The following is a 6,973-nucleotide window of genomic DNA, read 5'->3' on the forward strand; positions in this document are numbered from 1 at the left end:
TCAACAGGTTATTACTTGACTATTTTACTATCCATCCATCCATCCATTTTCTACTACCTGTCCCTTTTTTGGGTTGGCGGGGTGTGCTTGAGCCTATCTGAGCTGCATTCGGGCGGAAGGCGGAGTACACCCTGGACAAGTCGCCACCTCATTAAACGACCAACACAAATAGACAACATTTACACTCACATTCACACACTAGGGCCAATTTAGTGTTGCCAATCAACCTATCCCCAGGTGCATGTCTTTGGAGGTAAGATGAAGCCGGAGTACCCGGAGGGAACCCACGCAGTCACGGGGAGAACATGCAAACTCCACACAGAAAGATCACGAGCCCAGGATTTAACTCAGGACTACTCAGGACCTTCGATTTGTGACGCACATGCACTAACCCCTGTTCCACCGTGCTGCCCTATATCTGCTAAAAACTTGACACAACCTATACTTCAAAAGACATTTAATCCTTTTAACCTCTCACAGATCAGTTTATATGACAACATTTTTTAAGCGTACATCCATGTTAGTCTGTGGAATTTACAACTCATGTTTAGCAAAACAGGAGATGTTACAGGTCAGCAACATGAATTCTATATGTGATCACTTGTCATGTACTCATATTGTTTGAACTAAAAAAGACTTCAGTGTGTTTCATATAAGGTCCTCATATTTTTCTGAACCACATTAGTGTGTGTTACAATGTTTAATTCAAAGCTTTAAAATGAGTGTTTCAATCCAGGTCCTCATATTTTCTGAACCACATTTTAGTGAATGTTACATTCTTAAATAATAGTCTAAGAGCTAAAACGCTATAATAATCTTTACTGTTTATGTAGAATTATATGCTCAGAATATTATCAACCAAAAGTGGTTGTTAATGTTATAATTAATTAGTTCTGACATTATATTTTTGTGTTTTGTTGCAGACACCAACTGTTGGGGTTCTATCTCAACATTCTCCAGATTCAGATGTGAGCGATAAACCGACTTCATCCCTCCAACAGGTTATTACAAGTCTATTTTTACTATATCTGCTCTAAATGTGACCCAACCTATATTTTGAAAGACATTTATTAATTTTAATCTCTCACAGATCAGTTTATATGACAACTTTTTCGTAAGGGTACATCCATGTTAGTCAGTAAGGAGTTTGGAACTCATGTTTAGCAAAACAGGAGATGTTACAAGTCAACAACATACATTCTACATGTGACCACTCGTCATGTCCTTATATTGTTTGAACCAAGAAAGACTTAGGTGTGTTTCATATAAGGTCCTCATATTTTCTGAACCAGATTAGTGTGTGTTACAATGTTAATGTCCAAGCTTTAAAATGAGTGTCTCAATTCAGGTCCTCATATTTTCTGAACCCGATTTTAGTGTGTTTTATATTCTTAATTAATTGTCTAAGAGCTGAAACTCTGTAATAATCTTTACTATTTATCTGGCATTGTACGCTGAGAGTTTCATCAACAAAAAGTGCTGATAATGTTATAATTAATTAGTTCTGACATTATATTTTTGTGTTTTGTTGCAGAAACCAACTGTTGAGGTTCCATCTCAACATTCTCCGGATTCAGATGTGAGCCATTAACTGACTTCATCCCTCCAACAGGTTATTACATGTCTATTTTTACTATATCTGCTCTAAATTTGACCCAACCTATATTTTGAAAGACATTTATTTATTTTAATCTCTCACAGATCAGTTTATATGACAACTTTTTCGCAAGGGTACATCCATGTTAGTCAGTAGAAAATTTAGAACTCATGTTTAGCAAAATAGGAGATGTTACAAGTCAACAACATAAATTCTACATGTGAGCACTCGTCATGTCCTTATATTGTTTGAAGCAAGAAAGACTTAGGTGTGTTTCATATAAGGTCCTCATATTTTCTGGACCAGAAAATGTGTGTTACAATGTTAATGTCAAAGCTTTAAAATGAGTGTCTCAATTCAGGTCCTCATATTTTCTGAACCAGATTTTTGTGTGTGTTACATTCTTAATGAATTGTCTAGGAGCTGAAACTCTGTAATAATCTTTACCCTTTATCTGGCATTGTATGCTCAGATTTTTATCAACAAAAAGTGGTGAGAATGTTATAATTAATTAGTTATGACATTATATTTTTGTGTTTTGTTGCAGAAACCAACTGTTTGAGGTTCTATCTCAACATTCTCTAGATTCAGATGACAGCCATAAACCGACTTCATCCCTCCAACAGGTTATTACATGTCTATTTTTACTATATCTGCTCTAAATTTGACCCAACCTATATTTTGAAAGACATTTATTAATTTTAATCTCTCACAGATCAGTTTACATGACAACATTTTCGTAAGGGTACATCCATGTTAGTCAGTAGGGAGTTTGGAACTCATGTTTAGCAAAACAGGAGATGTTACAAGTCAACAACATAAATTCTACATGTGAGCACTCGTCATGTCCTCATATTGTTTGAACCAAGAAAGACCTAGGTGTGTTTCATATAAGGTCCTCATATTTTCTGAATCAGATTAGTGTGTGTTAAAATGTTAATGTCAAAGCTTTAAAATGAGTGTTTCAATTCAGAAAATGCAGTGCCTCTTGTTTACAGCCGGTTTCTGCAGCGCTGTTTTCATTGATCAAAGTATTTTTTCGGTGGTCGTGTTTTTGGTACATAACTTGTAAATAGTGCGCAAATAATAGGCTATATATATATATAAAAATACATTCAAACCCCGTTTCCATATGAGTTGGGAAATTGTGTTAGATGTACATATAAACAGGATACAATGATTTGCAAAGAATTTTCAACCCCAATTCTGTTGAATATGCTACAAAGACAACATATTTGATGTTAAAACTGCTAAACATTTTTTTTGCAAAGAATTTAGGGATTTTACCATCTACGGTCCGTAAAATTATCAAAAGGTTCAGAGAATCTGGAGAAATCACTGCACGTAAGCGATGTACTGCATTAAAAACCGACATCAGTGTGTAAAAGATATCACCACATGGGCTCAGAAATACTTCAGAAAACCACTGTCAGTTACCACAGTTGGTCGCTACATCTGTAAATGCAAGTTAAAACTCTACTATGCAAAGCAAATGCCATTTATCAACAACACAGAGGAACGCCGCGGGCTTCGCTGGGCCCGAGCTCATCTAAGATGGACTGATGCAAAGTGGAAAAGTGTTCTGTGGTCTGACGAGTCCACATTTCAAATTATATATGGAAATTGTGGACGTGGTGTTCTCCGGAACAAAGAGGAAAATAACCATCCGGCGCAAAGTTCAAAAGCCAGCATGTGTGATGGTATGGGGGTGTATTAGTGCCCAAAGCATGGGTAACTTACACATCTGAGAAGGCACCATTAATGCTGAATGGTCCATACAGGTTTTGGAGCAACATATGTTGTCATCCAAGCAACATTATCATGGACGCCCCTGCTTATTTCAGCAAAACAATGCCAAGCCACGTGTTACAACAGCGTGTCTTCGTAGTAAAAGAGTGCGGGTACTTTCCTGGCCCGCCTGCAGTCCAGACATGTCTCCCATCGAAAATATGTAGCGCATTATGAAGCGTAAAACACGACAACTTAAGCTGTACATCAAGCAAGAATGGTAAAGAATTCTACTTTCAAAGCTTCAACAATTAGTTTCCTCAGTTCCCAAACGTTTATTGAGTGTTGTTAAAAGAAAATGTGATGTAACACAGTGGTGAACATGCCCTTTCCCAACTACTTTGGCACGTGTTGCAGCCATGAAATTCAAAGTTAATTATTATTTGCAAAAAAAAAAAAGTTTGAGTTTGAACATCAAATATGTTGTCTTTGTAATGCTTTCAATTGAATATGGGTTGAAAAGGATTTGCAAATCATTGTATTCAGTTTATATTTGCATCTAACACAATTTCCCAACTTTTATGGAAACGGGGTTTGTATATATATTAGGGCTGGGCAATGATTAAAATTTTTAATCGAAGTTAATCGCACTATTTCTCTTATTAATCGCGATTAAATGCATTGTATACGCAAAGCCCAATAATGAATTCAAAAGTAGTGTGTAGTGCACCTTTATTGGAATATTCTCCCACATGAACAAAAGCGCCAAAACATTTGTTGAGCAAACACAATTTAAATCAGTCCTTGTTAAACAGTAGCAGTTAAATAGCAAATTTTATGAAAATCAACTCAAAAAATGTAAATACAAACATTTAAGCTTATTGCCACTGCCAGGGTATTTAAGTTATCCTGTTTGTTATGGAAAATAAATATAATCTACATACAAATCTCTGAGCCACAATCATAACATCTGAACAGGCAATTTCTGAGCTAACAACAGAAACATTTTTTTTTATCAGGGATCTTATGTTTAAAAAACTTATATTATAGGTAGTGGGCTGTTTTAGGGAATTTTTGATCAAATTATCCGTAGTAGCAATATTAATAATGTTGTGTTTATTCTGCGTAGTGGACTTAAAATAATTATGACCATATCTGTTTGCTTGGTGCTTTGATAAACTGAACACATATACATGGTACTATATTGTGATGTTATGAGCCAGGGGAAAAAAGAACTACCCTACCCAGCATGCAACAGGAGTGATGAGCATGCGCGGTAGCCCGGTATAGGTTGTGTCGCCATGACGGCATCTTGTATGTTGTGATATGCACGCTCTGAAAGCAAACGTTAAGAACTCAGCCAACACTCCTCGTCTGCATTATTCATAAATAGACAGACAACACATATACTCCGCTGCTTCACAAAGCACAATATGTTAAATGTTTACTTTTACAGTTTTCTAATTCTTCCTTTCAGATTGACAGCAGGACAAATCGCTGGAAGTGGGTATGTCTCAAGCTTCTTCCACTTGGTCCACTCCAAAGCGGGGTAAATAAATAATCCACATCATTTACTAGAATATTATATTACGTTTTGCACCTTTTTACTGTGTTATAGTAATTTTTCCTTCAGTAAGAAATTGTATTTTGTCTCCTTTATGACAGCTGCAAAGGGGAAGAAGTGGAAGGAGTTGAATGACACATGTTGCATTTTGTAACTGGCAACAAAGTACCAGGTAAAAAAGATTGTGAAGCCTGCCTCCTTAAAGAACTAGTAGCTCTACAGGACAGAGATTGGCTTTCCATCAAGTACTACATCCATAACAGAATTATATTAAAAAAAGGGAAAAAAAATGTTTTCCCACATCTTCTGTGGTAGTTTGAGTATGTTACCAGCAATTAAAAAAGCAAAATAAACAGCAAGCGTTTTGTATTTATTCCAGATAATTCTTAGCGACAAAATCCACAAAAACAATTCAGTTACACTTAGTTGACAATTACATTTTTACCCATGTTTCTTTTAAACTCTTCTTGGTTTTAGATTACAGTAGCATGGGATTTGGATTTTTTTTTTAAATGACAACACATCAACTAAACCAACTCAGGTGGTTTTGTTAAGTCTCTGATGTCATTAGCCTCATATGTCACATGAACCTGAAATCTTAAACACTCTGTGACGTCATGGTTGTCATATTTCACAAACTTGAAATCTTAAACACTCTGTGATGTCATGGTCATCATATGTCACATAAACTTGAAATCTTAAACACTCTGTGACGTCATGGTCATCATATGTCACATGAACCTGAAATCTTAAACACTCGGTGACGTCATGGTCGTCATATGTCACATAAACTTGAAATCTTAAACACTCTGGTCTTCATTTGTCACCTAAACCTGACAAGTCCTCATATGTACCATAAAAATCAGGTTCAGAAAAAAACAAAAGAGTTGCAAAAATCTCAATAGACCACTGTGTTTCTAAAATTCTGGTTCACTAACCGTCTGATTCCCAGGCCTGCAGGACCATTGGAAAGGCATGTCCCCATATGTCACGTTTTTGTCATAAGTCCTCATATGTCACCCAAACACGTATGTGTGTGTGTGTGTGTGTATAGCAAGGTGTCAACAGGTCCGTGTCAAGGGAGGCAGTCCGGAATCCAAAAGGAAATGGAGGCATGCGGCTCAATCACAGGAAAAAAAAAAAAGGACATAAGACGCGGGAACTGAGAAGGCACCAAGAAAGAGCAAGTATGTGGGTGGGGAGCCAGAGACTGGCTTCTTACTCCGAGGAGTGAGGTACGTTCCGGCACATGATCTTTGGGTCCGCTGGCCTTTTCGCTGCTTGTCTTGATTATTACCAAGTGCGCTGATTGCAGATTGTCTGCCGTTTTGCCAGTGCGTGGCTGGGATGCAGCAAGAGCCAGCAGAGGCGTGTCCCGGCGTGCCGTGCTCGCAGCAGAAGGCTTGCGGGACTGCGCATGCGCCGTGTCAATGGAGTGGCAAAAATGTGCAGAAAAGTTGGGATTTAACAAAGTTGCAAGTCAGCGGAGATTGGTTGAAAGATGGTGAAATCCTGGAGGATCTGTTCACCTTTGTAGTTCCCAGTTCCAGTTTGTTACGCTGACAAATATTTAGGTGGTACATTGTGACGTGTGGTTTTTATCACACACACACACACACACACACACACACACACACACACACACAGATGGTTGTTTTTCCACTCTTCCTTGCCCTCTCTTCCATATGCATGAGGCGCAGGCCATGCGTGTGGCGGCTCGCTGTCAGACGGGGTTGAGCGGGCAAGGACACGCATTCTGCCTCCCTTCCCTCCACAATATACCTGCCAGGCTGAGAGCCATTAATAAATACTTATATACCTATGCCCTACGCATGCTTAAACACATGCAGATTCTACGTACGTATTTTTTACACCAGTATTCTAATGCGCATTTTCAGTATTCCACGCCAGACACTCAGTCAGGGGTAAAGCGATTGGAGACATTTATTTACTGTATCTGTTTGGAATAAAATACGTCGCCAACTCATTGCAGGGGTAGTTCCTACGATAGTTAGTTTTCTGTACAACTTTCCGAGAGCAGACACACAATGTACAATTACAGGGGTATCCAAAGAAGAATGTCA

The 6,973-nt window shown here is 38.0% G+C and overlaps 1 long non-coding RNA gene across 1 annotated transcript; it reads left to right on the forward strand.

Annotated features, from left to right (window-relative positions):
* Window positions 1-248: 248 nt before the first annotated feature.
* Window positions 249-5,085, forward strand: LOC133542593 (uncharacterized). Its single transcript, XR_009804194.1, has 5 exons — window positions 249-1,001; window positions 1,535-1,612; window positions 2,145-2,223; window positions 4,803-4,874; window positions 4,991-5,085. It is a non-coding gene; the product is annotated as an uncharacterized LOC133542593 (long non-coding RNA).
* Window positions 5,086-6,973: the final 1,888 nt, after the last annotated feature.

Source organism: Nerophis ophidion, linkage group LG02, assembly GCF_033978795.1.
Source record: "Nerophis ophidion isolate RoL-2023_Sa linkage group LG02, RoL_Noph_v1.0, whole genome shotgun sequence".
In the NCBI taxonomy this organism is placed as follows: domain Eukaryota; kingdom Metazoa; phylum Chordata; class Actinopteri; order Syngnathiformes; family Syngnathidae; genus Nerophis; species Nerophis ophidion.